Source organism: Palaemon carinicauda, chromosome 13, assembly GCF_036898095.1.
Source record: "Palaemon carinicauda isolate YSFRI2023 chromosome 13, ASM3689809v2, whole genome shotgun sequence".
Classification (NCBI taxonomy): domain Eukaryota; kingdom Metazoa; phylum Arthropoda; class Malacostraca; order Decapoda; family Palaemonidae; genus Palaemon; species Palaemon carinicauda.
Window position 1 is genome coordinate 41,858,219 of NC_090737.1, and position 10,426 is coordinate 41,868,644.

Consider the following 10,426-nt stretch of genomic DNA (forward strand, 5'->3'; position numbering starts at 1 on the left):
CGCCTCTCTTGTTCATACAAGTAACTTGGCTCTGGCTTCTATTTCCATTCATCCACCTCAACATATTATACACTCATTTCCCACGTAACTTTTTCTCAAACTCTACATCTGGGAATTTTCAAGTTTGGTTGTTGGTGAAGATAGACTGCTAATAATATATTTTATATCATAAAACCTAATAAAGTCAAAAGGTTACCTTCAGGACTATTCCCTAAAAGCAAACAGCTAACGTAAAATATGCATATCATCACAATAGGTTACCAAGACTGATAAAAAACAATAACTGAAGTTATTTCTAATGACGAAAGCGATAGAAGTCCAACTTTTTCTGTGTAATAAAAAAACCTAAATGAAAATTAGAGATTTATTTATGCATTGAGTAATAAAATGTATTATTAGTTAATCTCTCTCTCTCTCTCTCTCTCTCTCTCTCTCTCTCTCTCTCTCTCTCTCTCTCTCTCTCTCTCTAATTATTTATCCCAAGAAACAGAGTCCAATAACTTTTCTAATTTACTCATTAATATTTGTTATTTCATTTCGATTTTATGACTAATACAGTTCTCCGTTAAGTTTATCTCAGGATTACAAAAATACCATTGAAATAGCCTATTTAAAATAATGATAAAGTGATAACTTTAATATTGTGCTCTGTAATATACAAAATATGAATTCTATAAAACATCATTATTGAAAACATACTTTCAACACCTTTTGAAAATTTTTCATTCAATGTGGCAACACAAAATGTTACTTAGAAACTATGAAAAAGGTTTAACATCGTTTTCTTTTTCTTTGTATCTTTCTCAGATTTCTGGTCTTCTACTGTTCTTCTTTGCTGAGAAGAGCAACTTCCCTTGCCCCCAATTCAGTCATCTTTCTATCCCAGTATTCCTTCATTTGGTGCTCCCTAGAAACCAAGTGTCTTTTCTCACTTTCCAGATTCTTCCGTTGTTCTTCCAACAAAGCCTCTGTTACCTGCAGTCTCTGTCTCGCCATAGAAAAGTGATTTTCAAATTCCTTCTTCCTTTCGTACCAGATATTTTCTTGTTCTTCTGTTAACGACTGCATGTTATTAGACTTGGAAGCAAGTACTTCTTGTTCAGCTTTCCTTAAAAGCTCATCTTTTGTGGCCAACTCATTTGTTAATTCCAAAAAACACTTTTCTGCCTCTTTAAGTATATTATCATTGTGTTGTAATTGACAGATCATCTACCGCTCTTTTTCCATCAGAAGCTTTTCCTATGCTGATAATTCCTTCTCATATTCCACTTGTCTTTTACTAATTTCGTTAAATCTTGATATTTGTCGTAAAACGTTTTGTTCTTTTCTCATTAAAACTGCTTCCTTCTCCATCAGAAAGGCATCTTTATTTTGAAGGAAGTTTTTTTGAACTTCCAAATGAGATTTTCCCATCTGTATCCAGCGACTCTTTTCAATTTGTCTAAATTCTTGTTCGTAAAGTCTCTGCTCTTTTTGTTGAAGTTCTCTTTCTTTGGAAGCCATTTCTTGATATCTCCTCTCCACCGAACACAACATCTGAGACATTTTCTGCCTCAGAGTTTCGACATGAAATTCCTCTTGTTCGTCAATATCCATACATTGTGGATAATACTCCTCAGTTGTTATCTCCATTTCAGTAACGGGAGAAGAAGAGCTTTTTAATCCGTCCATTTTATTTTACATATGATTTCTTACAATTCATATTTCTCTAGAGATAATTTTGCTTTTTCGCAGTTTTACCGATAGATTTGCATTTGGAGTTGAGAATTTTTATTCCTAATTTTAACTTTTGTTCTAACCTGAAACCTTTTTCAAGTTTCTGTACATTTTTTATATTTTGTGAACTTGGGAAATTTTACTGCTATTTTGGACTTTGGAAATTTTATTTGAGATACAGATTTCTACTTCAATTTGTACTTCTCACTTGAGAGATTTTGTTAACTCTTACATTTCTTTAGCTATTTCTAAACTTTTGTTATTTTTACTGTAATATCAACAGGACTTAGGAAATTTCACTTAAGGGATAAGGGTTTGAGCCATCAACTTACAATATTTTTTCAGTAATTCTTTATTTTGTGATGGACTTTGTGCAATTTTAATATGTGAAGTTGTGCCTTAACTTTGAAAAATACTTACAATTATGAGAGGTTCGAACTCTGGATCCTAAAACCGAAGACCAGTACTGTAACCACTGAGCCATAATGTTGCTCAAAACATACCTGAACAAATAAAGATATATTACCTCACCTTGTATTTTTTTTCTTTTTCAACAAAACTCAATATTCAATGTTAAAAATTCGTATTCAATTCATAATAACCTTCAGCAAACTATTGTAAATTAACCTCAAATTTACACGAACAATCCTCCATTTATAATTACTATTATTAAACATTATCTACAGTTAACTCAAGACTTGATTACCTAATGTTTACCTGTCAAATCGTAATACAACGATTATAATAAAATTGTATTTCAACATCATTCCGTTATTCAATTTATTAAACCGTTGCCTATGTGAAGAATTATCTCTTCTCTTCTGCTCCCTTTTGTATTTTTGGCTCTCTCCTAATAATACTGTAGCTACCCATTAAACGTCTCTCCGATATTAGGTTTTCTTTGTCAAAACTTTGGGAGAACTATTCTAAATCAAATAAACTTGGTGACAGTAGCGTACGCCATGCTTGTGACTTCACAGCGTAGATACGCATAACAAAAGCCTTAGCGGGCATAAGGTGGTTCTTTCCTTAAACTACTTGGGTCGAGGTAAATTACTAAACTGATTTGAATATAATTCTCAATACTGCTGAATTGAAAGCAGCTTTTGTTTTTCAGTGCCAATAATTAAGCTCTTTTAATTTCAAGATGTATGCCCATCGCACCATCCCATTGCTAATTAATCATTAACTAATTAATTTTTAGCAAGCCAGAATAGGTAGGATTGTTGTATATATAAACTCCCTTAGAGCAGCAAGATTTCTCTGAGTATTTTGTACAAAATCTTAGCTCCTATGCACTCCTTGCAACAATATATTGTTCTGCCCTAAAGTCCTGATATGGCATCTCCATTGGATTACCCTGCGCACCATGACCCTCACCTGTCTTAAAAGGTGAAGCCAGGTAAGCCCTCTAAAACCTAACCAAGCCCCATTCGTCCAGAAGCAGTTGTGGCCGTCTGACCTATGTGACCGACTGAACATCCTGTCAGTGGAGCCGTGCTCCTCTGGCTCACACCCCCTTCCCCCTTCCCAAAACTTGACTCACAGAGGAGTACTGCCAGTTGGAGAGACGATATTCCAAGGAGCCTGGTAAACCATATTTGCCAAAGTGAAGATTCCTGGTGTGAGCCAGTCAAGAGTGCAAAGTGCAACGATCCGGTCAACTGCCATTCGAGGACAAAGACTGTCTTCCAAGGAGTGCAGGTACCAAAAACGGGGGCACTTAGTTTTCCCCCATTTTTTAGTTTAGATTAACTTATAACTTGATTAGGTTAACTGGCTATTACATATTTCAGGTTGTGTGCGGTGGGATTGTGTGTATATATTTTTTCCATATTTTTTGCTTTTGAGACTAGCAGTCTCTGGGTCACCTGGGCCACGTGTCCAACCTAACTTTGATTATTAATTATTGCAGAAGACCACGATTCTAATCAATCACATTTCTTATTTGATTTGCATTTCTGTTGTTACCTTGTGTTTGAGATGTTTGGTCCATTTAATGTAAATTTTTAAGATAAATCAATATTAGGGTAATAAACCTTGTTGTACTTTTACTCCCTCATTTATTTCAATGTGCCTATTATGAATATTTGATTACGGGACAGAATACCCGATGTTTTAACAAAAAGTAAGTATCTTGAAAAAGGGTGTGTTAGTGAGCGACTTATTGTTGAATATCTGCTTCGAAGGTAAAGATCCATATCTTTAAACATAACTTTACTTTACATCACTGCTTCCATTTTTGTTATTGTCTCTAATTACACAACGTAAGATTGCTATCCAGCCTCTCACTGGGGTCACTGGGATGGAGCCGAAACAGAGCCTAAGAGTGCAGATGACTATCGACCTGACAAAGCTAGAGTAGGCCATTGAATTACTTTTTTGGGCTCAGGCCATGTCGTCCTGATGGAAGGGTTCCTTTAGGTAACCTTCTAAGGTATATTTGCTACAGTGATACTCCCAGAGAAATAAACTGAAGGTCTCCAGGATTTTAACTCCTGGCGCGAGTATCCAATTAAGGATATCGCATAATATTAGGGGACGTATGTTTAGATACAACACATAGCAATCTTCACTTCGAATAGATTTAACTCTTTGAGGTAAGGGGGAAGAGTGGCGAAAGAAGGGGGTGCCGATCTAGGTACCCGGTGGACCTCCTTCCGTATTGCTACGTCGACGCCATTCCTTTTCTTTTAGCTCTCTAAGCGAGTTGTGCTCCCATATTAACCCGGTGTTTTGTTACAAGTTATTGGAATATTCATCATGCATTCTCCAGCATTTTCATCCTTTGGAAAGTCGAGTATTGATTCTTTCCTGTGTATAATTTCACAGTTAAATTTTAATAATTCAAGTGTGTTTGGTTGAGCATTGCCGAGACCCGGAGGCAGCTTTTTTATGACTGCAGTCGCCCGACATACAACTGAAGATCGACGCGGACATAGATAAGGCTCTGGAAGGTTTGGACATCCACCAAGAAAGGATGTCAGAAGTGTCCACTGACACTGGGAATGACCTACTGCAAGGAGGCCCTGAAGAAGACGTGGAACATCCACAAGAGGAGGAAGAAGGATCCGTTTCAACGGCAACCAAAGACCCTCAGTTCACCGTGATGGCGTACCAACTTATGCCGTCAACTTCTTCAACCCCAACTCCAGAACCAGTTGCACATGCCGACAAGAACGAAGCAATCCTCACTTCAACTCAACGGATGATGGAATTGTTTCAATAAGAACAAGAGACGATGAGAGAATCACTCAGGCAGCAGCAGATACTGTTGCAGGAGAGGGCGGACCACCCTGGATCTACCAAGGGCTGCACTAAGAAGCCTCTTAAAGTTTTGGATCTCCCTCACTGCTCCGAAACCAACCCCTGGAGGTATGCGGAGCATTTGCCCATGATGAATGGGAAACAATTCGTCTGGAGAAGTTGGGGACCAAACTGATTGAGGACAATAAGTTCTGGGCTAACTTTTCAGCTTACCGAGACTGTTACGTGAGACTGCGGGATGAACATGCAGCCCGTGAGGAAACGATACCCAAAGAGGTCATTGTCTTCGTGCATGACAAGGCGCAAGCCACCCTCCTGAAAACCTTGAAAGGAGCCGGGTACACCAACTCCAAAGTCTCAGCACTGAGCAAGAGACATCCCACCTTTCTTTTCGGAGAAAGCACTAGACTTTGCCGTCAAGGCAGTCGCCGGGGGCAAACCCTGCCCAACCCTAGAGGAATGCGAACAATTCTCTCTCACACTGCTTACCTGCGAGGAGAAGTGGGAGGATGTCCACCTAACCTTCTCCGTCTATAAGTTGGATCCAGAGATAGCAGTCCAGCAGTTTAATGAGAACCTTCCGAAGTTGCCAGACCATCTTCTGAGGAAGGAACAGGAGACGAAGGAGAGACTTGCGGCCTACCTTTCTCATCACAACTACCTGGAAATGAGTGTAGGTCTACAGAAGACCCGTGAAATGTTCATTTACCTGGCTAAGTCCCACATGGGTACGCTTGTGAAAGACTTATATGCTTTCCTCAGAGCGAGGAGAGCCTGCAGAGAGTTCGTTTTAGCCTCAGCGACCATAAGACACAAACCAAGGAAGCTGATTACCTCGAGCATCTGGGGTAAAGACCTTTTCCCATAGGAACTGGTCCAAGAGATCATAGCCAGAATAGCCACAGAGAACAGGAACCTTCTCCAAAAGTGGGGCATGAGCTCAAAGAGGAAATCTTCCTCGGACGGAGGTCCCTAGCCCAATAATAAAGAGGCAAGAAGACCACGCAGACCTGCATAACTTCCTGCTGTGACTATGACCACAATGCCTCAGACCATTTTACAGATGGTCCCTCAACACTGGTAGCCCAGTCGCCAATGTTAAGCCCTAACTTTGAGAGGCAATCAACTTCCTTTCGCCCTAGTCAGAAAGGAAAAGGCCCTAAGAGAAGTTCTCCTGGAGGTAACTCCTCTTGGGGCCGAGGAAGACGTAGTCACGGAAACAAATCCGCAGGACCCCCCAAGCAAAGAGGGGCACCAGGTACGAGGCAGACTGTATCACTTTTGGGATCGCAGGACCTTCGATCCCTGGGCTCACAGCCTAATAACGAATGGACTCGGGTGGAAATGGAACAGAACTCCACCCCGTTTTCCAGAATTTTTCCAACACTCCACCCCCTTGTTAAAAGAATATACCTCAGACCTCTTAAACAAGAAGGTGGTAAGGAAAACGAAGTCCATCAAATTCCAGGGAAAATTTGACCATTGAAGGAAGATACCTCCCTGTGCCCAGTAGAGTGTCTTAAGGTCTATCTTCGAAGAACTTCAGAATTCAAGGGAGGACAGCTCTTCAGAGGCGAAACCTCAGGATCAAACCTATCCCTAAGACAACTGAGAGGGAAGCTCACCTACTTTATTCGAAGAGCGGATCCTGACAATATACCCGCAGGTCACTATTCGAGGAAAGTTGCTTCTTCGTTGAACTTCTTTCAACATATGGACTTTGAAAGACTCCGCTCATACAGTGGGTGGAAATCATCCTGGGTCTTCTACAAACACTCTGTGAAGCAAGTACATGAAATAAAACATTTTGTGGTGGCGGCGGGTAGTGTTATTAAACCCGTCATCTAGTGCTGCGATGAACAGTGAACTGTTTTTGGACTTTATAGTAAATCTATTCGAGGTAAAGATTGCTGTGTGTCGTATCTAAAAATACGTCCCCTGATATGTGATTTCCTTAATTGGATACTCCCGCCAGGAGTTACAATCCTGGAGACCTTCAGTTTATTTTTTCTGGGAGTATCGCTGTAGCAAATATCCCTTAGAAGGCTATCTAAAGGAACCCTTCCATCAGGATGATATGGCACTCTCCCCCAAAAATAGAGTTTTCCTATGCTCAAAATCCGTTTTATTTTCACGTGTGGAGTTGTCCGGTCTCTGGACAGTACAATTACCTTTTTTTGCATTTAAGAGTGAGGGTTAGTAAACTATGGCAGTAAAGTTATTAACAGGGTGTTTGTGCCCCGAGTGTAAGTGCTCTTTATCCTTCCCTGTTGATCTTTGAGTAACTGATGTAGGGAGACTTTGCTGGACTAACTAAGTCCCACTCAAACATTAAATTAATTATAAAAAAAATAATTCTCCACACGAGTGGTCCTTCGAACCGGATCGTCACCCTTGACTTGTGAAGCATTAACGTAATTAATCAGCTTGATTAAGCATACAGTAACTTCCTATATTACTTACCCGCACGCACCAGCCAGTTTGTCGAATGTGTAATGGCGAGACTTTAATTGGGAAGAGAAATTTTTAGTCATTATGATCTTTTTGTATCCACCTCGTGTTTAAGGAAAGAACTACGTAACCAGGTTAATTTGTTGTTTGAATGTTCTCTACAAAAAGACTACAATTTGTCGTAGGAACTTCGTTTTGTCTCAAATCCGTTCACCCACGTGTTGTGGTGGATTCCGCATGTAGCCAGAAAGTTCTAAACTGCTTGAACTAAGGTTTGTGTTGTTCAGACGCCCGTATTTACTGTTCAACGAGAGCACCGATGTACTCGTTCTATCAACCAGTTTTGCTAATTTAACATCTATTTTGTAACATTTTGTACCTTGGTCTACCTTCCTTTGTGTCGTTTACCTTTCCAAACTAACCTTAACTTTTTAACTAACGTTCCCCGTATACCTAGCACGTGTCCTTGTTCTACAGAACGAATTGGCGTAACATAACTTTAAGTCTTCTTACAAGTAACGTAGAAACTTAAATTCACCAAGTCCGTTTCATTCCACGTGTTTGTTCCGAGATGGCGTATCTTGTTTACAAACCAAACTAAAGGGTGCGTAATTCTTGTTTACAAACCAAACTAAAGGGTGCGTAATTGTCTGCGTGCGTGACTTACTGCGTGTAGTTCCATTCAATTTCCTTTAGCGAGGATATTTTTGGTTTGTGTCCTTTAGCGAGGAGATTTTTGTTTTAGTCCTTTAGCCAGGATATTTTTGTTTTACCTCCGCGTGAGGGAAATTTCATTTTTTTTTAGCCTCTACAGGAATGCACTTTAACAGATAAGTCGTTGCCTCGTGTGCCTATCTATCTTTTGAATTAGTTCAGTGGTTGCCTCGGTGCACCCGTAATTGTGAAGTCACAACAGTGTCAGCATCGACCTGTTATTTTAACTTTTAACTAATTTTTTGCATTCATAAGCCCATGCGCTTTCTAACATGTTTTAATTTAAAGAAATTTATTTCAGTCGTTTATCGCCACGTGCATATATAATTCATTTTGGTAAAGTTTTGTCACGTGACCTGGGCATCGTCTGCTTTGTTGGGGCTGGTCACTTTTAATTTTAGAGTAATTTTGCGATCTACATTTGTTTATCCATTTAACCATTTATTAACTCATCATGAGTAATTTTAAACATTGGATTATCACGCTAGTACATTTGTAAAGTTTCATTTCCTCGTTCTTTTGAAAAGACAGATTTTCCCTTTGTTTTGCTTGACCGAATCCGTTCATCAAACGTGGTCAATCCAAGATGGCGGACTTCACTTTCAACGTAAACATCCCTCCACCGCCTAAGGCGGAAACGCTCAGCCCCGTGGAGATTAACGTTAGGCTTAAAGAGCAGGAGTTAACATTCAATTTTACTTGACTAGGCAGCAAGCACTGGATAATTTAATGTAACAATGGGATGGTCGTAATGACATCTCCAAAAATTCTTGTAATCACAAAGTTCATCTCTTACTTTACCAATTTCAGTTTTAAAAGGGACTACGGCTTCAAGACCCATGTTGGGAAAATCCAGTAGAACCTTTTTTAAGTTATCCTTAACTATGAAAAATTCTTATGAAGTTTACGTTGTTCGAACTCGGGTTTCTCAAGTCGCTAGCTCAGTATCATAACTATACTTGACAATGAATTGACAAAAATGAATAAAATCGTATTAATTGAACTTGTATTTCTTGGTAAAAAGGGATAAAAGTGAAATTTTTTTCTGATTTTCGATGTTTGTTCTCTTTAGATTACAATAAATATCTGAAATCAACAAATTATAACCTAAAAAGTTTAGATAATGTCTACTACATAGACATTACAGACAAAACTTTTGAATGGCAATAATTCGTAGGGTAAAGTTCGTCTGCCTAAACTACACAATTGTAAAATTCGCAATGTTTTACACACAATAATTTCTGAGGGAAAAAAGAACTTTGAGCTCTTCTTGGAACTTCTTTTGAGGCTGCTTTACCGCAACATGAGCATCGATCAAGGCTCAGGAGTAGTGAGGCTGAAATTTAAACTGTGAAATCCCCTGCTCAGTTATCACGACCGGGATTCGATCCAGGGTCACAAAATCATGAGTTAGACACTCTCAATTATGTGTCATTATATTATATAAGAGTTTAACAAATGCAATAAATGATTTTCAACAGAGACTCTACTTTTCTTTCACAGCTTATAGGTGCAGTCACAATCCCAAATGAACAATTCTTCCATCGGTTGGTTTTTATTTATGAAAAGAAAATTTCCTCAAAAATTTTATTTCCTTCAAGTCTGAAGGAATAATGTATCTATCAACCATCATAAATCTATCCCGCTATCTATTCTCCATTGTGAAAGCTGAGGACATTCCAATATACATTTCCTCCTCAATATCACCTAGTTTTCAATAAGTTTTATGCCTTTTTTTTTTTCAACCAATTTGGTAAACTATCTTTGTGCTCAGATTCAACTTCAACAAGTCTAACTTCTTACAAATGATCTTTTATTGGAGAAAGTCACAATAAAGTATTGTTACTTTATATTGATATGATGTCTCGAAGGAATAACATTTGAGAATATATTTTTGTGTAATAAAAAGTCTATATAAAAATCAGAGATTTATTTATGCATTGAGTAATACAATATATTAGTAGTAAATCTCTCTCTCTCTCTCTCTCTCTCTCTCTCTCTCTCTCTCTCTCTCTCTCTCTCTCTCTCTCTCTCTCTCTCTCTCTCTCTCTCACACAAGATGCTTTTAGTCCAATTTACCTTTAATATTATTTGTTACATTTTGATTCATGATTAACACAGTTCCCCATCAAGTTTATCTTTGAAATACAAAAATATATTATTAAAGTAGGCTAATTAAAATAACGAGAAAGTGATAATTTTAATATTGTACTCTTTAATATACAAAAAATAAATTCTATAAAACATTATTATTCAAAACACATGTTTAACAGCTTTT